Below are 22,937 nucleotides of genomic sequence, written 5' to 3'. Positions count from 1 at the left end.
CAAGCCAGTAAGCACAGCTAACCGTGAATTGGGGAAGCTCATGTACTCACAGACTGACCCTGCAGCAACAAGAAATGTTGTACGCTACTTCTGCCACTTTTGAAACTCTACAAAAGCATAAATGTAAAATCCTAAACTAGAACAAAATACTGTAATGAATGACACGTTTCACCCAACAAATTACTGAGATTTTGTACTGCTCTTCTCACAAACATTTATTTAGATTTCCTAAAGAATTGGAAAGGCTGTTGTCAGACAGCAGCCAATTTTCAGACTATACAGACAGACTTAGAGAACTCTTTGTTGTTTTTTTGGCTTTGCAATTTTTTAATAATTCAACATCCTTCTGAACAATACAGAGGCCATGGATATGTCCCCTTGTAAAACAGTGTCTTCAACTCTGCATTGTTGACAAAACAGCTTTGTTTTAGAGGTGTTCTCATTGTCAAAGAAAAAAGTAGTATGATGAAATGAATGCAACAAGATTTTCAGAAAATATAGGAATTTAGTAAGTCACAAAGCCATGTCATCAGTAATCAGTATGTTGGTGACTAGTGGAACGGTTGGTGTTCTTACAGTAATTAACAGAAAATTGACTATATCTATCAAATCATTGCTGTAGTTGTCATCATTTGTGAAAATATCATCCAGAAGTCCAAACATTGCAAGGGTATAAAAAATCCTGAGATTGTATTTCTTCAAATAACTTTTATAATATATTTTGAATCTAAACTGCTGACAGCACTACACTTTAAGAACATTTAAACCTGTTTCAACAAGCCAACTTCAGAACGAGGAACAATTCTGCCGAGGGATCAGTGAGAATGGTATTTGGTTAATGAACCTGCCAAAAAGCAGGGCGATAAACTCAGTTAAAAGCCAAATGTGGGGAATGCTGTATGAACACTGCTACATCTGTTGAACCTGTTGTGTATAATCGTCAGAATGCAGTGCTGTCAGTTTACTATGTACAGAGCTTAAATTCACATGTGAAATGATGGAAAAGCTAGCCTACGCAATATACAAGCAGAGAAAAAAAAGATTGATTTTAGCAGGACATAATGTAATTGCTGAGTAGAAACTGAAGTAATACTTCTTAAAACAACTGAAAAGACGTGTTTTTGATGTATAGTTGATACATAAAATCATTATTAAGCTATTGCTCTCTATTTAATGCTGTTGCTTCTTTTTCAAAAGTTTCAAAATTTATTGCCAAAGAAAAAAGTAACATGCTCCTTCAACCCCTCAAATCAAGAAAGTTCATAAATCCTGAAGTTATGAAGAATATGACAAACATTTTCATGTTTCGTTGCATGCTTTTCACCTAAATGAAATTTTCAAGATTCCCAACTTGAGAAAGTTAGAAGGTAGTTGGCACAAAATCAGAGCGAGTTCAACTGTTTCACAGCTTTTGTTGTTTGAGTTCCACACAGCAGAAATTTTTCATCTCTAGCAAGATTATACTCCAGTGGTACAGCCTGGCAACTGCTCCAGAGAACGATATAAAGAAGAGAATGCATGCCACAAGAACCTAGTCCTCTGAAAGGGAAACTATTACTCTACCACAGTAGAGTAACAAATAAAAAATGCTCAGGTAAGGACAATTGAACTGATTTTTTTCCCTTCCCTGTTAAGGTATCTCTAGAAAGAAAACATCACTACGCCATTCTCCATATATTTTGAATTCTATCGTCAGCAGACAAAATATAAATTGCACATTGTGTGACTAATTTCCAGATAAGGAAAAATCCCTACTTGGAATCAGCAATTCATACTTGAATGGCAGCAGTCAAACTAAGTTTCCATCTAATCAAACAGGCTTACAAAGGTACTCATAAAGAGAAGAAAGACAAAATTGTTAAGAAGTTTAACAAGTGAAAAGGAGGAGAATGTATTTTGATTCACCTCCCTGGTTGCTCTGAAGTCAAAGGGACTGCTATGCTCAAAGGGGAAGTGAAAAGACATCCGTTTTACAAAAGCTCAGATGGATAGAAGTGGACAGCAACTAAAAGTGGTGGCTTGAAGCCATTGGTACATTTCCTTCATTTACAAACAGAGCTACAATATGTGCCTGAAATGCTTTGTTTTAATTTGTTAGCTGTTCTGCAAAGATCTCTTGATAATGCAGAATATTTTCACAATAAATGTTGGCCAGAACAAGTTTACTCTAGAGTTTTACTGTATCATTGAGCGTTTACAAAATAAAATAAATTTAAATAAGTAAGGTTGGCCAAATTCAAACCACAAATCAGAAAACCACCAAGTAGGACCATCCTCCCTGCCAGAGCTTAATGTGACCTAATGGGAGAACTGTGAGAGGTTAGAATTGGTTTTTATGTAGCTTCATGTAATATTTGGCAAACCAAAGGAGCTGGGCCAGGACTTCTGATCCTTAAACAAACATTTGATGTAATTTTTTTCACTTTTCATCATAATAATACTCTGCATTCTACCCTCCTATGACCTCAGCCTCTTTTCCCCAGGGTGGGTCAAATTTAGAACCTCCTCCTTCACTTATGAGTGTCATTTGAATCAGCCAGTTCCAGATGTGTTTCACCTCCACCCACAACAAGCCCTGCAGGTCCAGCAAAGTGCAGAGAGGGGAAGGACTACAGGGAGAAGGAGCTGTGCCCTGGCAGCACATCAGTTGGCCCGAGACTTCTCACTGAGTTTATTATTCATAGCACTGGTGGGAGGGCAGGGGGCAGGGTGACTCACACAAGATCTTGTCTAAATTGAAAACCAATACCAATCCACACCCCCGCAACTGAGAGGAGAGCTGCGGTGGGTCAGTGTGGTCAGTTTTGCTTCAAGTGGATGGCTGGGCCCCAGAGACTTGCTGCTCCAGGCTAAGCAGGTCACTTTGCTATCATGAAAATGAGAGAGAACAGCAAGTTTATCTTTGTCTCCAACTCCTTCAGAGAAACAATCTCCACTGCCTGTTTGCTATGAATGACGTTGCATTAATGTCTGTAGCACAAGTAAGAGTCAGTGTGAGGTCTCGGAATTACCTTTTAATCTGTAGGAAGTATATAGAAAACCAGATAAAAAAACAGCATTCCAATTTAGTGCTATTCTAATTGCAATTAAAATTAAATAAACTGACTTTCCAGCATTCATCCAACTAGAAAAAAGAGTATTATTCAGCTTACACATCACAATACTTCAAATACAAGTGAACAAGAAAATCATTTTCCTAACTGCATTTCAAAAGAATGATGTGATAAGGTAATAATAAAGTGACACTTTCAGTCAGGTACAGCGAGGAAGAGAAGAGGAAGAGAAGAGGAAGAGAAGACGAAGAGAAGACGAAGAGAAGAGGAAGAGAAGAGGAAGAGAAGAGACCCAGTAGTTCAACTGTATTAAATTTCATAGTAAGGCATTTCACTAACACAGTAAGTGTTAACGCACTGTTCCAATTATATTTCAAATGAAAGTCTCCAGTGTCTTTGTCACCAACAGAGAACTTCATTACCTCAAGATACCATGTATTTTTAATGGCAATTGTAAGATTTTTTTACATTGTCCCACTGTCTTGGCTTTATTCCACTCATTAAAAATGTAACATAACCGTGTCTTCAGTTTGTCCCCTCACAGTAATTTTTGATAACCAAATTCCTAATCCGGTTGTCAGCACACTATCCTGAAGAAAGTAAGAGCAAAGAAAAGAACTGCACAAGCTCTGGTAGTTCTAATAGGTGCTCCAAGCTGGATTAAGAACTGTGAAAAGGATTAGGACAAGAAGGTTCTAGGGTGCGTCCGTGCTAGTCCAGAACTACCAGGGAATTGGGAAGTGATAGGAAGTTGCTGGGATGCCCTAGGTTGTTTCTGTCACTGAAGCAAAGCAAATGCAATATGGACAAAAGGAAATGGCTCTGTCTATATGAAACTTCTACCTCCCAAAAGCCTCTTCCTGCCTGGGATACAGCAAGGAGATGGCCCATGGTTCCTGCTCAAGAGTGCCACAGTGGCCCCAAGTGGTAAATAAGGAAAACTTCAAGCAGAAACCTTCAAGTCTTCCCGTGGCAGAGCCAAATCCTAAATTAAAGGAATGTGTGACAAAGCTGCCAAAAGTGTGACACTTGGCAGCTCTCCCAGCTGCCTTCTACTACTTCCCTTCTAGCCCCCAAAGTATCTGTGATGTGAGTAAGGGGCACTCTTAAGTAGCTGCTGGCCCTTTCCCACTGCAACTGCTTGGAAGAGGACTCTTGGCTTCCTTAGGCATCACCGGGGTAAGGTAGAGAAAGCATGTAACTTCTGGGCCTTCTGCCCAATTGCTATTCAGACGGTGGAAAGCAAAAGAGGAGATGGCTGGCTCTTTCTGAATTGAGGAAAACTAGCAAAATCAGGCTCCCTTCCTTACAAAGCTACACATAAGAAAATAAAGCATCAGCCAAAAACCTCTGCCCTTTACTTTCTCTCAGTTCTTATGTCAGTTGAAGTTAACTCCCACTGAACTATATACCAGCTATGGATCTCATTCTCTTTGTAACTCTTTCACAAACAAGAGACCACCCTAAGGTACAGACTGCGCCTTCACAATTTTGCTTCAGAATCTTCAACCCTGACACCTCGGAATCAAGGTATCTCTGCTTTAGTTGTTTTCCCTGTAGGTAATACATTTTCTCTTCATCCAGGTCACAAACACCATAATTTTAAAAAAATAAAATATTTTTTTTTTTTAAAAAAAAAACCTCTCTCAATTCACCTTTGCTTAAAAACTACTTCCATCTGGCTAAAATTAAGTTAAAATTCTTTCTTCTCAACTTAGATTGATATTTCTAACATTTCATTTCCAGAGGGGGGTAAAAAACAGCAAATTACCGAAGTGTTTCATATTACATTACACCGAGCATTGAACTGAACATCTCTTAGACTGCTTTCCATATAAGGGTCATTGTGTTTTATCCACTTGTAGTGGTTTAACCCAGCAGGTGGCTCAGCACCACACAGTCATTCACTCATTCCCTTTCCCTTCCAATGGGATGGGGCAGAAAACTGAAAAAAAAAAAAAAAAAAAAAAAAAACAACCCAGCATAGTAGAACTCATGGGTTGAGATAAAACTATTTTCTGAGATAGAGAAAAGGAAAAGGATAATAGTTATGATTACATGTATTCATATGAATGTGCATAACAAGTGACACACAAGCGATTGCTTACCACCCACTGATCAACACCCAGCTAGCCGTGGAATAGAGCTCAATGAACTCCCACTTCCTTTAAAACTCCCCTTCTGCATGGTATCATATGGTAAGGAATACCCTTTTAGCCACTTTGAGTCAGCTGTCCTGATTCTGTTCCCTCCCAGCTCCCCAGGCCCTTCGCTGAGAAAGGCCTTGGCTCTGAACAACACTGCTCAGGAGCAACTATAAACACTGGTATGTTATCAACATTGTTTTTCTCCTGGAACCAGAACATAGCATCATACCAGGCACTCCGAAGAAAACAATTCTGTCCCAGCTGAAACTAAGACATCATTGACAATAGAAAAGTGTAAGTATACGCCATCTTTTACCCCCAAAAGTAGAGCATTGTGCAAACATGCAGGTATTCAATTAACAGAGCTAGCTACAAACAAATGAAAAATGATTATTTAAACAGACAAAACACACCTCACAATAGAGCAGAATAAAAATGAAAATTTATCATAGCTAAATTCTTAAAAGGATAATTGAATTATTTAAAATATAATTTTACCAGCACAGATGCATAGAATTGTTACAAAAAATTTAAAATGTCTGGGCAGTGGTTTCATCCTACTACTCCCATGCTGAAGCACTGGTATGTGACTATTAATTCAGAGGAAATAATAGTAATGTATTGTTCCACATTAAGTCCTGCAGATCTTCAAAACATTCCATCCTGTTACTGATCTGGCACTACTCAGCTGAATTTGAGAATATGTGTTGTGCTACAAAATGAGACAACTGTAACATTCACTCACCATTTTTTAATTTTTCCTAAACTAGAATATAGAGCCAGGTGCAAGGATTTAAGATCTGATCCCTACTGCTGAGTCATTGGCTAATGGTGAAATTGGCAGTACGTTAATCCCCGTAGTAATCTCTGTTAATAAGAATTTGTGGTCTCTGAATGAGCCGTAAGATACTGTTATTGTTAAAGTGGCCTGAACAATTTATAAGTGAGTTTAAAATTGTCAGTTACTTGACAAAAAAAAATCAGTATTTCTAAATAATAGATAAGTGGATACGTAAATAGAGAGAAGATAGAGATTAAATGCATTGAGACCCAAACCTAGTTTTTGAGTAGGCCATCATTACATAGGAGATTCAGAAGCTTGCATGCCGCAGATGACAAATGTCTTTATTTATTTATTTATTTTTTTAAGCATTTTGGGTCTCCATTTGCATCTGAATATCTGAAATTAAAGTTTTCTGTTCTTACCTGTCCTCCTTAAAGAAGTAATCATACAAAGAAATTGTGCAGAATTTTCATATTCCTCTCAGTTCAATAAACGCACCAACTTCCCAACTTTTGAAATTCAGAGACTTCACACAAAAGTTGAAGCAGCTGTTTCCAGTGGTTTACCTCACACTTCCTTAACCCTTAGTAACCCAAGTTTATTAGAACTATAACTTTGCTGAAATTCTCAAGCTCTACTTGCTGCTTTTGCATCTCAAGATTCATGCATTTTTGAGAAACATTTCAAAACGGAAAATAGGCCTTCTCAAGATCTGTGCAGTGCCTTTCAATGTGCTATTGTTCGAGCCTCGCAGAAAGCTGCCTCACTGGAACTGGAAATAGGGAATCACTATTCCATATGCATATGTTTCTTCCCTAAGCACTGTTTGAAATACCTAGTTAAAAATTACCAGCTGCTCATAAATTAAGCATATTTTTAAAGTGTAGTATGTTTTTTATTTTTTATTTTAGACATTGACTTTCCTTCCTTTTATTAATAAATTAATCAGAGAATCACAGAAACACCAAGGTTGGAAAAGAACTACAAGATCATCCAGTCCAACCATCCACCTATCACCAATAGTTCTCACTATACCATGTCCCTCAACACAAAATCCAAACGTTCCTTGAACACCTCCACGGTCGGTGACTCCACCACCTCCCTGGGCAGCCCATTCCAGTGCCTGACCACTCTTTCAGAGAAGTAGAATAAAATAAATAAATGAAATTAGGGTCTGAGGGATACTGAGGGGTAATGCTCTAATATCAAGTGAAAACCACACTAGCTTTTCCTCAGGTCTCACATGAAATGGTGTTTAGTATTCATTGGTGAAGGGTTATTCCAATGTCAATTTTATTGTATGGATGAAAAGCACTGTATCAGTGTTACTTGTAGATGCCTCCTGTGAATTCAGCTTCTTTCATTACCTTGAAAAACATTATAGCTGAGATTTCTACTTACTTCACAAATCAAGTAGGTATGCCTGTTACTGTATCACAGCACATAAAAGACACAAACACAGAACAATACTAATTTTCACAAGCATGTAGAACATTCAAACCTGCTTAAACTCCAGGGATGCCATCCAGAGATACCTGAGCAGGTTTAAGAGATGGGCCCATGCCAACCACATGAAGTTAAATAAGATCAAGTGCAGAGTCCCACACCTGGGTTGTGGCCATCCCAGGCACGAATACAGACTGGGAGGAGAATGGCTTGAAAGCAGCCCCGAGGAGAGGGATTTGGGGGTGTTGGTGGACGTAAGACTCAACGTGAGCTAGCAGCAAGTGCTTGCAGCCCAGAAGGCCAACTGTATCCTGGGTTGCATCTAGGGAAGTGCAGCAGGTCTAGGGAGGTAATTCTGCTTTTCTACTCTGCTCTTGTGAGACCCCACCTAGAGTACTGCCACCACCTGGAGTTCAGTTCTGGAGCCCCCCAACACAGGCAGGACATCAAGCTGTTGGAGTAGTTCCAGAGGAAGGCTATGAAGTTTATCAGAGGCCTGAGCACTTACGGAGACAGACTGAGAGAGCTGGAGCTTTTCAGCCTGGAGAAGACTCTGGGGGACCTTATAGCGGCCTTCCAGGACCTGAAGGGGACCTGGAATATAACAGCATGTAGCAACAGGATGAGAGGAAATGGCATAAACTGGATGAGGGTAGACTTAGGCTAGATATTAGAATATTAGATATTCTTTACTGTGAGAGTGCTGAGACACAGGAATAGACTGCCCAGAGAGGTTGTGGATGCCTTCTCCTTGTAGGTGTACAAGGCCAAGCTGGATGGGACTGTGAGCAACCTGGTCTAGTGGGAGGTGTCCCTGCCTACAGCAGGGGGCTTGAAACTAGATGGTTATGGTTGTCCCTTCCAACCCAAACCATTCTATGATTCTATGATTTTGAAGAGCAGGATAAGAGAATTGTGCTACTCCACACAGCCCAAACCAAAGTAGCTCAGTGACACTGTGGTACCATAATTGCATTGGGGGCCCTGTCAGAAAGTTATTGAATAGCTGAAGCATTAGGTATTTTAAAATTTATTACACTTTGTGACCAAACTGGCAACTGCAGAGGGGTTGGGACTATATTATAGCGTAATAAAAACCTCATAAAACATTTAAACAAACTCACACATCTGCAGAGAGATGGGAGGTATTATGTAATGTAAGTCATTGCTAAGGTCACCTCTCACCCTAAAAGCTGCCACAGGAGCAACGTTCAGTTTAAAGTGCCTCTGTGGTTTCTCCCTCTGTCCCACTCACCCCTAAGACCTCCAGTACACACACACACACACACAGTTTTATGTACAGTGGTATTTTGGTGTCCTTGGTTGTTGGTTTTTTTTTTTTTAAAAAAAAGAACAAATGGAATCCTTTTAGTTCGTTTAAAAAAATACAAGTGTAGAGGCAAAAGAGAACCAACTCTCATTTGATCTTGCTCCCAATTGTTCAGTGAGAGAAGTCTTGGACACAGGTTTTTCCTCTAACTTGTATCTAACAACATCCAAAGGATTTCACTGGATTTAATAAAGAATATTCCGTGGAAACATTCTTGACCTACAACTTATGATGGCATTCCTATTGTGTTTGTTCTTAGAAAATTTAACAACAGCTCCAGAGCATTCCTTTTGTAGATTGCCAAAAAGCCTGTGTCTTAATTAGATGCAAAGGTAGACGATAGCATTGAGGTAGGATCCACAATTTCAGTCAAGGGAGTACCTCAAAACCAATCTAAGAATCAACAATCCTCTGTCCAAACCACAAAAGACAATGAGATGAGTGTTTGGAATGTTTTAAAAAATTATGGCTGCCAGATTGTTTGAACGCAGTCAGGAATGTATACTGAGGACCCATTAGAGTTCCTCCCTGGCTGCTCCCTTCACTGCATCATGTTCAGATCAGCTCCCAGAAGGCCCTTGATGAAATATTAAGTTACTGAGCTGGAAAAAACAAATATCTTCAAAGTTTCGGTTCTTTCATTCTTGATTTCATACTGACTTGTTCTGAGACATGACACAACATGGTATGTGGAACACTCTGCAATGCAAAATAGCGTAACTACCACCTTTCCTATTATTGAAAATATGACTATTTTTGCCAGCTGGAAGCCAAGCAGAAGGTTTGTAAAATTCTGAAATCCTTTGAAACCTAGTATTTTATGGGAACAGATATTATCTTAGAATCCTAAAAACTTCTATGCACTTTGTTGTTAATACACTTCTTTTTTTCCTCTGCAGCTTTTACATTCTAATTTAAAGATCACATTTTTCACTTACAAAGGTGCAGACCAACAGCACCAAAGGCACAAAATGCTGTCAGCAAAAGGACGAGTGACATATATTTCTTAAAAAAATCTTGTTAGTAAGAATACTACTTTACAGGATAAAGGAGATGAACAACTAAAAAATTCTTCGTGTAACTGTGATTTATTGACTGCTAACTTGCTCCTGAAGAGTAATTCAAGCACAGTAATTTCCTCTCAGTTTTGAAAAATTTCTTCAGAGCTATCAGGAGAGTAAAGAAAACAATGAATTTAAAAACTGCTGCAGATTTTCAAACTCTAAATAACGTAGCTATGTCTCTCCCAGCTACGAGATCGGTTTGAGAAATATGTGAACAGATGCAATAAGCTTACACAGTTCTTGTTTACCAAATTACTTTAAAGTCACTTTATAAACATGGATTGAATGAGTTCTGAGTTCAAAATAATATTTTGAAAGAGATCTTTAAAAAGGACTATCCAGTTTTATCAGCTTATCTAACAAAGTCAGATTATATATATTAATATATCTAGCATATGTTAATACACATAGCATTATTATATGCTGTTATACCTCTATGTTACCTCTGTTGACATCAAAAGATTTGAAATGCTAGCAATGAATTCTACACTTTTTAGGATCCAGGCAATGTTCTGCACTAAATATTTCAAAAACATCACTGTAGCTTGCTAATTCACACATCAAAATTCACACACATACATGTACAGGCATGTTTATGTATGGCCCACTACCCTATCTGAAAGCTGTCACGATGAATATTTATGGAAAAAGTTAAATAAAATAGTAACACAAACATAAAGTTGAGTAGTCCTTGTCCACTGATGTGCTACAAGCAACTCAACTGTTGTACCTGATTTCTTTGGCTGCTGCAAATTGTACTAATTCCACTGTAACCAATGAAGCCACTGCTATCATCACAATACCAACATAAATCATTGATCACTCTAGCTTACATCTCCTTCAAGTAGGTATAAATTGATATTATCAAAATTAATATATATAAGGAAGGATTCCACAAAAATCTCTTCAAAGTTGTATTAAAATGGAAAATACCATTCCTTCAGAGTGTGGAAAGTGGATAAGCACCCCGCAGAATAACGTATGAGTCTACTCAATATTACAGTTTGAAAAAAATGCTCTGGTTATTGGACACTTCAATGAAAATTTTAAAGATTTCTTCAGATCATTCCTTGATACATACTGTGACTATATCAATGTATCCTGATGTAACTTCCTTGAAAACTGGAACAGTGTGCTGCTGCAGCAGGTCAACAAGTATAATGGTGCCACTACAGTACGGCTCATGTCCCCTTCTAAGCCATATTTTCATTTTTAGCATTGCACTACAACACCAAATACGAACACTGATAAGTAGTCACATGCATCCATATCAACATATAAGGCTGCTCTAGAACTAATGCCTCTCATTTGATTATGTTGGCCCACAGTATCAGAGGCAGATGTTGGTACAGGACTAGAGGATGAACCTTCCCACCAGTATCCCATTTCATGTTGTTGCTGTGTGACAGATGGCAGCAGAGGGGCAATCTGGCAAAACGGCATCTGACATGGAAGTGGATGAGAAGAAATGGTGTGTCACTGAACTCCTTCATGTGGAAAAAATGGCACCCATTGACATTCATCAACACTTACTAAACATTTCTGTAGACCAAACAGTGGATGTGAGCACAGCGAGGAGGTGGGTGGTGAATTTCAGCACTGGTGACAGTGGGTCACTTCCAGTGGTGAAGATTTTTACGAATGCAGCACTTAGGCTCTTGTTCATGGCTGGTGAAAATGCACAGCTATGGTGCTGACAATGTTGAAAAACAGTGTTCTGTAGCTGAGAATTTGCTCTATCATAATACTGTATTATCCAGGAAAATAAACAGGAGGCATTATTTTCAGAGCGACCTATGTAAGACTGAATATACCTGAAATAAATAAAAATAATCCAGTCTGCAGACTATTTGCTTGTCCATGAGAGAAAAAATATTTGTGGAAATTTTCCTGTATACAAGAAAAACAGAAGACAAATTTCTCCCACAACTATGAGCAGCTGCACTAATTCTGATAGGCAAAACACAACTCCACAGCTTCACACCAAAACTTAACTTTGATGTGTCCTTTTACTTCTGTCTTCTTATTGTCAAGCAGTAAAAATACAAGAAATTCTGAAAGTAATGGGAGCATGTCAGTTTGTATTAGTTAAGAACAGGCCCGTTCATGAGAAAATGAATTATTGTAGCATCACCTGCTGAGTCTTGCAGTTTCAACAATTCATATTCCAGTTATTTCAAAACCCAAATCTGATCTGTTAGAGAACAACACTTGATGCAACTGAAGAAGGGAAGCAAACCTAGTTTTAAATAGAATGCATTTAATCTCACTCCAGCTACTCCAGCTTACTCCATTGGTAATTCGAGTTGATTTCAACAGCTGGTGACTGCTGCACCAGTATGCCACAACTCCTCTTTTTTCACTAGCATCAAGTCATACAAGAATTTAGAATTTAGAAAGGGGCAATCTGGTGCACATTCAGGAGTACATCTCCTATACAGCTTTTAAACCTGCATAAAGTATGCTGGTGCATGAAGTATGTTTGCATAGTATGCAAGGGAATAATGACTTAAAATTGCTCCAGCTTTTAGTAATACTCCTTCGTAAGTCAGAGCCTGACTCTATAGCCTTGAACCAACTGTGCTGAAAGTAAGAATAACCAAATAGCAGTTACGCCTAAAACTTCTTTGATAATAGGCAAACTACTTGCTAATGAAGAAAATGTTCCGATTTCTTTATTTATATCAATTGGACTAAGTAGTGATGCATGACTGATGCAGCTAAATTTCCACTGATTAAAGCAGTCAGCTAGGTTGTCTGCAGCAAGAAAGTTGTTTTTCAGTTGAGAGACTTGCCTGATTTGTATATGAAAGGGCTAAGTCAGATGCTAAGTTGATAAATTCAAGATCCTAGAAAAAAAAGTTATCTGCATTAAAAGCTTGTACAGTAAGGGACTTAAAAAAAAATTAAAGGACTTTCTTATTCGGTGATTAAATGGTTAGCTGTATTCCCACTGCCCTTTTAAAGTGTGAGAAATGCAGGAAAAGAGGGCGGAGTAAACAGAAAAGAAAGTTGTTAGTTGCTCAAGAACAGTTTACATCAATGCAAAAGAAGAATCAGAATGATTTCCCCAAAAAGGGAGCAAAAGTGAAAGATGAAATCCATGCTTAATTCATTTGCGTAGGATTTTTCACTGAATGCACTGCTTTACTTTCAGAAGTGGTAGTCATCACTAATGGTAATATCAGATGTATATGGATTCTATCTAGACACATTTTACCAGAATAGCCAATAAACTACCACACTAATTCACAGCACAGTTTTGTACAACTTTCCATTACGTTAAAAGAATAGAAAGCAAACCCCATCACATCTTTCTCCCACAAACAGGCCTGCAGAAACTATCCTCAAAATATTTCCATGAAAACAATCTTCTGTATTTTGTCTTCTGCTCGCTTATAAACTGTAGCATCACCTACCACTGTAGCAGCATCACATTTCCTCTGGGCTCTAAACAAAAAAAGACAGGAAAATTCAAGTTTTTTTCCCTTCCCCAGCTTACAAGACAATGTCACTGAGCCTGGGTATTGTAATATATTTTATGGTTATATAATGACAGAACATCACAGAGCTTTCAAAGAGAAACAGTTATATCACACAAGGTACTCCCTGAAACAACGCCCAAAACTTTGTTGTTTTGCCACACAATGAAAAATAGTCCTAACTTGTCTATCTCAGTTCTCTTGGCAATGTTTGCTGGGAAAAAGGCACTTTGGAAAGGAAGAGTCCTCTAAGGGAATATGTTGAGCTTGGAGCTGTGTGATATTTGTCTGCAGCAAATGCCGTGGAGTTGGATTCACTTTTCTTCTGGAACTGGAGGATGTTTACAACAGGGTTTTAGACAGCAGATCTACAATGCCATTATCCACACTGCAGGTCCTGTTAGCTGTTAGCTTCAGGATTGGTGTGCAGGCAGAGTCAGCCCAGAATCTGAGACATGGAGTAGATAAGCTCTTAAACACCTAAGCTATAGGTGTGAATCCACATCTCTCTCTCCACATTACATCTCAAGAATCAAGGAGGGTCAGAAATGATGCAAGAATGCGTAAAAAAAAGGAAAGGAAACAGTACACCTATTTTTCCTGTTGAACTGATCCACCGGAATGAAACACAGATTTGGCCAGCACAAGGAAGAAAACAGTCTTTCCTCTTCCTAGAGACTTGCCCAAACAACAAGGCTAGAGTCTTTTTTCCTCTGCTCTCTCATAAACACACATCTGCGACTCATAATAATTGCTAATTAAAATCAAATGAGGGCGATTCTAGAGCTATTTAGAGAGAAACAGTTAAGCCTCAGAAGAAATGAGCCAGGAAAAATATTAAAATCCATAGGGCCTGTTACAGCCAAATAACTGAATGGAAATTGAACTCTGGGAATTCAAAAAAGTGTATTAGGAAACAAAGGTGGCTCTTAGTGTTTAAATCAGTAAATGGACTTCATGATCTAGGCCAGAGCCTTCACGCAGATACGGGAATAACGTAAGGTCCTGGAGCTTTACAGGGCACAGATTAGCCCACTGAAAAACTGCTGCAGAATTTCTTAGCCATACAGTCTATCGGAATTTTGCTCACCTAAACTGCATTCCAAAAGACGTGGAAATTGAACCACTTGTCATACCTACTTTATAGAGCATTTCCATCAAGTGTTATGTTATCACAGACAAAGTGAGAGCATTAACTAAAGCATGTGGCAGACCATCAGAAATGTAGCAAAACAGCATTTTTTCTGGAATTCTTAATTCACCTCCCCTGAACAATAAGCACACCAAGATAAGAACCTCTGATCCACTGACCAGAATTTATTTGCTGTTCACAGAAACCCTATTTTCCCTAATTGTCAAAAGAGCACTGTTTCCTCTCCTAAATAAAGACTGCCATATGTTACACTGCTAATCACCTTGCTTTTGGAATACCTTATGTTAACAGTAATCGTTTTCATAGAAACGTAGAAAGTCACTTTAGTACTGAAGAAATTATTTCTCCCTGGCTTGTTACTTGTCATATGTAACTTTCTACCTGATACACAGCTTCATAAGCAATAAGCATTTAAAACTGACAGGACAGCAGATGACTCGCTCTTTTTCTAGCATTAGATTAAAGCTTATTAGACATTTCAGTCAGTAAAGGAGTTGATATGGAGTCATTTATCAGGAGCATTTCTTCGCTTTACTCAGATTTCCTTATAGAAACCTTTTTCACCTTAAATCAGAATCAGAGAGATAGCAAGTATGAGAAAATATACTCTTGGCTAATCTTCAGCTGTCTGGAAAATATGTTTCCCCATCTAAACTACTGCTAAGTGGTCTTTGCATCCTATGTCTTCACAACAGAATAGAAAATACAGTTTTGGATACAGATTGTTTTTGGATTGGGTTGTTGGTGGTTGTTTGTTTGTTTTTTGTTTTTTGTTTTTTACAAGTTTCAACAAGATTGCCTATGAATGCCAAAACTAAGCATCTCTAATGCTTTGCGCATTTTACATTCTTTGAATGTTCTGACTTCAGAAAATCTGTCCATTCTATTCCCCATATTCCTTACATCCAGAGCCTCCTTATTTCTCATCAATCACTATCTCTAATATATGGAGAGTAAATTTTGAATGAAGGTTAGAAAGCAGGTTTACAGTACGTCAATGTAATTTAAATAGATTAATTAATGACATCAATCTTAGTCTTGCAAGTTAAACGATGCATTTTCAGCAGCCCACTGAGACGGTTCTAACAAACACAGTACGTTATTTAATGCTAATTTTAGTTGTACTACTTACTCTCATGACATTGATTCCACTAAGCATACACATGTAACAGTATGCAAAACATTGTTATTTAGATTAATATGTAAATACTAAGAAACTTTAAGCTTAAACTTAAGCATTCAATGCCACAACGCCTTCTGTAGGTCCTTCAGCATTCCTTGGAAGAATTAGATGCAAAACAAAATTTGCTAAAATTTGGGGTTACAAGTTCTGCAGAAGGAGGATCCTGTTTGATTTTTCCTCCCCACGATATAATAGGAAGATAGAAAGCGTTTTGTTTATAGAAAACTAGAAAACAAACATCTGAGTTTCTTTAATGGTCAAAACTGGCCTTCAACAACCAACTCTACTTTCTATTATGCTATGTTACAAAATTAATGAAGTGAATAATGCTACATTTGGAGACATGGCAGAAATTTCAGGTAATCATCAATTTCTCTTACACACATCGTGGGTGTTCTGGAATATTAGCTGGCACATCCCTTTACTATTATTTACACAAAAACCTTTGAGAATGATGCAGCACCAAGGTATCACATTGCCTCATCTATAGATACAATTTTTAAAAATGCCTAACTTACAGCAGTTTTATGAAAACTAGTTTCGGTCCTCATTCTTTGAGCAAAAGGATCCTCAGATACACTGTCACCACTAAAAACCTCAATTTTGAAAGCTATTTCCTCAACACTGACAAAGTATAGCCTAACAGTGCTTTTCTGTAGTCTTGCATGAAAGTCATCGCTTTTCTGTACAAATTTATTTTTCCTATATTGCTTTTACTGGCTGGTGCAGTTGGCACAGCTTGACTGACAACGAGCCAGAAGATGCAAGTGTAGGGGAAACTCAGCGCTCTCAGCTGTTGGCATAGTGAAGGGTAAGAACATAGCAGAAGTGATGCATTCAAGCACAGCCCTGTGAGTATTACCTGCCAGCTTGTGAACACTACTGGCAGTGAATGTAAACACAGATTATTCACTTTCTCATAAACTAAGAGAAAGTGTTGGAAACTAACTGCATAGAAAAATTTAACAAAACGTTGCAAGGATTCATCAGGTGCAGGAGCAAGTGAGCAGTGTTAGTTGATGCCAAGCTTTTAAGAGGTGAACTAAGCCAACCTGCAAAGCAAACTGCATCCTGAAACAACCTTAATACAAAAGCTTTTATTATAGTTGTTCACAGCATATCAAACTGCATTACCGTGCATTGGTACCAGAATAGAATTTTAGGGCAGTTGATATCACATATTCTTATCATCTTGGGAGAGCATCCTTAAAGCACAATGAGTCATACAGCGGCTGTTGCAGTATTTTCATCTGACTACTCTGAAGGTCAGAGGAAATATCAAAGTTGCTGATATTGACCCTGAGTATAAGACAGCAAGCCTCCAGACCCTTTGCTGGGCATTTGTGATCTGAAGGTATCTCAATCTATCTTTTTAGGATTTAAGAACATAATTGCAAATTTTCATTAGCACAGAGGAGGCAAAGACAAACAAAAAAATTTCTTAAGCCAATTTCCTCTGATTTCTAAACAAATTCTAGTTATGCTCTTGCTTTCAAAGAAGCAAAAGGAAAACCTCAGGAATGCTGAAAAAAATTTCTCATACCTGATATATAAAAAAAGGAACAGCAAAAAAACAATTGTTCAAGGAGTCAAAAACTAGGTTTGAATCAAGAGGACTAAATAACAAGATACAGCCATTGTTTCAAAGACTCAAGAAGCGAGAACTATACAGCGCCACCTTATAAGAGAAAAGCACATACAAAGAAACACAAAGTGTCAAAGCCCCTTCCTACTTTCAGTGGAGCTTGACAAGCAATGGAATCCAAGAGAATGAAAAAAAAAACCATACTATAACCAGAAGAATTTATCTCAGTAAATACTGAGACATACATAAATGGAAGAACACACGCATTAATATCACAAGTGGTCTCTTGCTGGAATCAACAGTCACAGAAACCAAGACGAATATGAGACCATCTGACTAGCCTCTGTCTAGTTGCAAGCTTTACTGGCCAAAGTCTGCATTTAATAAAGTACATTTAAGATCCAGCAACATATGTGGTCAAAAAGGAATGGTAGGAAAGAATACAAAGGGATCTTCTGCAAATATAAGTCGAGTAGATACCAAAGCTAGAAGTGGTAAAAAGACCAAGAAACTACACAACTGGCAGTATTTTTGAGAAATGGGAAATGACAAGTAAGTTCTGTGGCAAGGAGTTTATTTTAATGGAACAGCAGTAAAAGAAATGACACAGTGGAAGCATTTTGTGTGGTCCTGTTCATATTTTCACTGGAAGGACAGAGTGCTGATTCCACCATAAGCTTTTATTAACAGCCAAAGCCGACAAAATGTGATTTTAAGCTAAAATATATACATACATAAATTGTTTATTATTTAAATTTCAAAACAAGCACAGCATTCAGACTAAGAACTACATTCTTGCTAGTACTATAGAACATAACAGTACTAAGGCTATGTATCAGTCTAAACATTTTCTCAGCATACTATGATGATAAAGCTGGCTTTTTTTCCCCCACTTTTCTCAGACCTACTCAGAAGTTTGGTTTTTGGGGTTACAGAAATGCAACACTTTATTCTCAACTGACAATGTTTCTGCTCTCAGTTAGCCTCATGTTTTAGGCAGACTTTGCCAACAGCCAAGAATTTAGACCATCGAAGAAAGTACAAATAACGCTATCTGATCCATTTAGTACAACCTGCCCCTACAGGAGGCCCTGAGAAACATTAACTGGATTCTTGGATATTTTCTTGCACTTTCCAGCGCTTTCGAGGGAAGGAAGAGCACTTCCTTGTTTTTCCATCTTTGATACATCAAACCTTACGCTCCTCACTTACACTGCAATTGCTGTCTTTCACAGTCACAAGACTTCTCCAAACTTTTGTTTTCCTTAGCTCTTTTTTCTCTTACAAGCAAACGTTTTTTGGGTCTAGGGCTCAACACCAATCTGCTCCTGAAGAGGAACTCGTATAGTTCCAATGCCTAAGTAAATGCCTAGGGAGGAATGTAAAAAAGTAAGCAAGTTCAGATACTTTCCCAGTAGTACAGAAATCTCCAACAACTTACAACCTACTGCTTTTGTATTTCATAACCTTCAACAGATCATCTTAGTTTTCCCATGAGTTTTTTCAGTAATATTCAAATGAGATTAAAATATCTGTAACCTTCTGTGGTCAGAAGCTAGACAGATAAAATTCAGTTTTAAAAACTACATTTATTTGTTTTGAATCTGTCATTTGCTAACGTAGCTTGATGCCCTCTAATTCTTGTACTTAAAAAAAAAACATTGGGAAAATAAATAAATCCCTACTCACTTCAAGGCTTAAGATATTACTTGTTTTATTTTCTCCATACCAACAAGTCTTATCCTACTTGGTCACCTATGACAATTGTTCCATGCTGTATTTTACCTTTTATTGAGCAAGGAAAATATTAGACCTGTGCTTACTACTTGAGATGAACACAGACTTCTTTACTTATGTACGTAGGTTGTCCTGAAAGTAAAACCTCCTATTTTTTTCAATGAAAACTACAACAGATACAAAGAACACTATTTGATAGCTCACATTTTCAGCTACAAAACATCTTTTCAGCATTTTCACCACTATAGCTGTGCATTTTTGCCACAAACAAAAGCCAGAATGCTGCACTTGAGAACATCTCTACCTGCAAAGGTGACCCACTCTCATCGCTGCTAAAATGCATCACCCACCACCTCACCGTGCGCACACTCACTGCTTGGTCTATAGGAGTGTTCAGCAATGTTGATGAATGTCAGTAGGTGCAACTTCCTCCACAAGGAGGAATTTAATGATTCACCTTTGCTTCATACACACTGCTAAGTTAGATGTAATTTTGTCAGACTGCTCCTCTGTTGCCATCTGCCACACAGCAACAACATAGGATGGAATACTGGCGGGAAGGTTCACCCTCTAATGCCGTACCATCAACATCTGCCTCTGATGTTATGGACTGAGATAATAAAATGGGAGACACTGCTTTTGGAGCAACCCTAAATGTTTAAATGCATGTTTTGTTTGCCTAATAAACCTAATGATTGACAGAATTATTGCTCCTAATGCATATTCAATGGAGATATTATTAGCTTCAAAGCTGTTTGGAACTTACTCTTCTAATTATCCCTTGTACTTTTATTACTAACCCTGATCTGTCAGACCTTCTTTATTTCCTTATTTAAGCAAAACTTCAGCCTTTTCAGGAGCTGTCTTTCTTTAGACTGCTTCATCTGGTTCTCTTCCTACTCCCTCATTCCTCCCCCTCATTTTTTCAGATGTTATATATGTATTTGCTTTAGAGATTTAAATATTATATCTACAAAATATCTTCGTAAGATCCACAGAGACAATTATTCTAGCTTTTTTTTTTTTTCCTTTTAGAAAGTGGTATTTTAGATCTCTTATCTTACTCTTATCTAATACACTTTCCTGAAACTATCAGTGGATATGTTTGCCTTACTTTTGTCTTTACAAAGGCTGCTCAATGGTAAACACATTGACTCCTGTCTGTGCGTCGTAGTAGAGGAAGACATAAAATGCTGATGAAATATCCAGTGCCCATTTTAATTTTCTATTCTATTCGCGGATTGCTCCGAAGCTTATGCCTATAAATAAAGTAACAGCCAAGTGGCTGAGTGCATCAGCTTTGTATACATATGCATTTTACACACACACATACACACACATTTTTTTCTGGTACTAACTCAATCATCTCCATCTAAATTGGACTAGGAATTAAGACCTACAGCTCCCTTCTTTTGAAAGCAAGTGTAGAGACTAAAATGGCACCACAAAGAAAACAAAATTCAAATGGATTCAAAGTCATTTTCACATTTCCAGGCTCTGAACGCAAGCACAGACAGACCTCTGTCAGCAGCTCTGGGTGATGCAAAGGGCCACAAGTCAGGTGATGGAGAACTAGCTACTGGAAATCACAAGAACCCTACAGTTCAGTGTATTGTGCCTAATTTCTAGTATCAGACTGCTCCTCAATGTGCTTTTTGAAAAAAGAAATCATAGTTTATGTAGAGACTGTCTTGAGGCAGAACTCATCTAAACTACCCAATCAGAGGGTCATGGGGACTAACAGAAAATGGGTGGGGCAAACTTTCTACACCTTGATCATCTTTAAGGGAGAACTGGGTTGGTTTTTTTTGGTTGTTTTTTTTTCTTGTTGTTGTGGGTTTCATATTGGTTTGAGTGCTTCAGGATAAACAAAGTACAAAATGACTCTATGATCAAATGAGTCTTTCTCAAGGACTTCTTTGCCTTCATTAAAGCTACCTGACTTAGGATGGGGATGCACAGGATTTACAAACTCCCAGTAACTCTCTGAATTTCTAGCATTCAGTTTTGTATGTGAAGGCTAGATAAAGTACTGGGAGGTTTGTTACGTTGCGAGGATATAGATGACTGGAATACGTACGTAGCAAAAGAACCTTAAATGGCAGATGACACTGGCTTCTGAACAGACTAGAGACATACCTAGCTGTTACAGCTATGTTATAAGGAATCAAGAACCTTCCCACAATTAGAATCAGCCCAAAAATGTCTGCAGTAAAAAAGGTAAGAAGGTAAGCCTGGGTTGAAAACATTGCATTTGTTTTCAAAAGCTGGGGGAAACATGGGGTGAGGCAGCAAGAGAGAGAGAGAGAAAAGAAGGGGAAAAAATAATTATTTAAAAAATACCAGAAACAAGGGCGTGTGCCTGGCTCACAGGAGTAGTTAAGGAGAATTGGGAAGGAGAAGCATACTTTGTTTCTTATCGTATAGATTGCATATTAGGAAAAACTTGCAGCATGGTGCTACACATACTAGGTTAAAATAAGAGTCCTAGCTCTGTAAGAGTACTTCTCTAGCATATATTCATGGCTTCTCTAGCATATATTCATGGTGTAAGCTACAGTCATAAAAGAACTGAGACATTTCCAATACAAATGGCCCTGACAGACTATACCTATACAGGAAGTTACTTCAACTAGTCTGAAGAAGCAAATAAATTACTTCCAAAACTTTTTGGCTCTATAAACCCCAAACAAAAACGGCTCTTTTACAGTACTGAAGCTTAACAGACTTATTTTACATTTAAAAAATTGTTTCAACACAGTTTTATCTTGTCCAAAGGAAATACAGACAAGAATTACACCCATGAAATTGGCTACTTGTAGAGAACAATTTTAAACTAAATGGGAAGGTCTACACAAAGTGACAAAGTATATGCCAAGGAAACAGTATTTGGTGAAACCTGAAACATTAGCCAGGGATAATTCCCCACACAAATCTCTTCTCAATTTCTCAGAACTTAGCCAAATTGCAACTCTTTCAGCTGAAATTTCCCATACCAGCTGTCTGCCTTAGACTGAATTTATTTTGGAAAACTTCAGCCAAAATTATTCAACCATTTCAGAGAAACACTCTCACCACCTTTTATTTGGAAACTTTTACCGCTCTAGTACTTCACAGTGGGGTTTCTGAAATTAGATGGGAAAGGGAGAATAAAGGATATATCCAAATAACCATTAATGAAAGCCTGCCTGACTTTGGCCAGGACTGAAAATGTACACACCCCACAGAACAATTCTGAACATGATCTAGTGTGAAACAGTAAGACAAAGTAAATTTTCACTACAGAATACCTGGAAGCAGCTGACTATCCTTGGACTGGGCTAATCAAATTCAGACAAATCTCTCCCCTGTGTTCTTAATATCCCAGTATCTTGCTACTTCAGTGGGATAAAGAGGGAACTGACAGGCAGAACGCATATTATTAGAAGATGTGGTCATAGTTGGGACTAGCTAGGAAAAGTCTTTAGGATCACAGGCAAAAAAAAGGGGGGCAGGTGAGGGGCTTTGGGGAGGGGGAGAGGGGAATCTGAAGAAACAGGTATTGAGTGAGAAAATCTGCAACCGATCAAATGCTTCAACAATGAATGTGGGAAGGGAAGGAGAACAGGAATGAGAGGATAAAATCAAAAGCTGAGGTGGCAAAGTAAATCTGACTAGGGACTGTACCTAGTGGGAAGACTGGGAAGGAAACAAGCTCTGTAAACCAGAAGAGTTTGGAGACAATGACTTAGAAGCAAGAAATTTAGGGCTTGCACCAGTAGCCAGAGAAAGAGACCAGCTGAATGAAAGCTTTTGTTCCACATGTGAATGTATTATGTTGGTTTAGTTCCAAAGCTTTAATTTTTTTTTTTTTTTTTTTTTTTTTTTAAAACAGACTCTTCAGTGGAATGGAATAGCTGATGCCTCTTTCAGGTCTTGTTCTTGTGTTACACCACTCTTACTACAGAGCCACAATGTTTTGCCCTACTCGAGT

At 38.1% G+C, this 22,937-nt stretch overlaps 1 protein-coding gene and 1 long non-coding RNA gene across 9 annotated transcripts in view; one reads left to right on the top strand and one right to left on the bottom strand.

The window, feature by feature from the left end:
* Nucleotides 1–22,937, bottom strand: part of ANAPC10 (anaphase promoting complex subunit 10) — a 156,005-nt gene that overhangs the window by 92,338 nt on the left and 40,730 nt on the right. The gene's annotated exons all lie outside the window — the stretch shown is intronic.
* LOC149918041 (uncharacterized) lies at nucleotides 1,686–3,439 on the top strand. Its single transcript, XR_016466309.1, has 2 exons — nucleotides 1,686–2,581; nucleotides 3,253–3,439. It is a non-coding gene; the product is annotated as an uncharacterized LOC149918041 (long non-coding RNA).

The sequence above is a fragment of the Phasianus colchicus genome, chromosome 4, assembly GCF_987193195.1.
Source record: "Phasianus colchicus chromosome 4, bPhaCol1.hap1.1, whole genome shotgun sequence".
Classification (NCBI taxonomy): domain Eukaryota; kingdom Metazoa; phylum Chordata; class Aves; order Galliformes; family Phasianidae; genus Phasianus; species Phasianus colchicus.
This window is presented reverse-complemented; position numbering and strand designations above follow the sequence as displayed.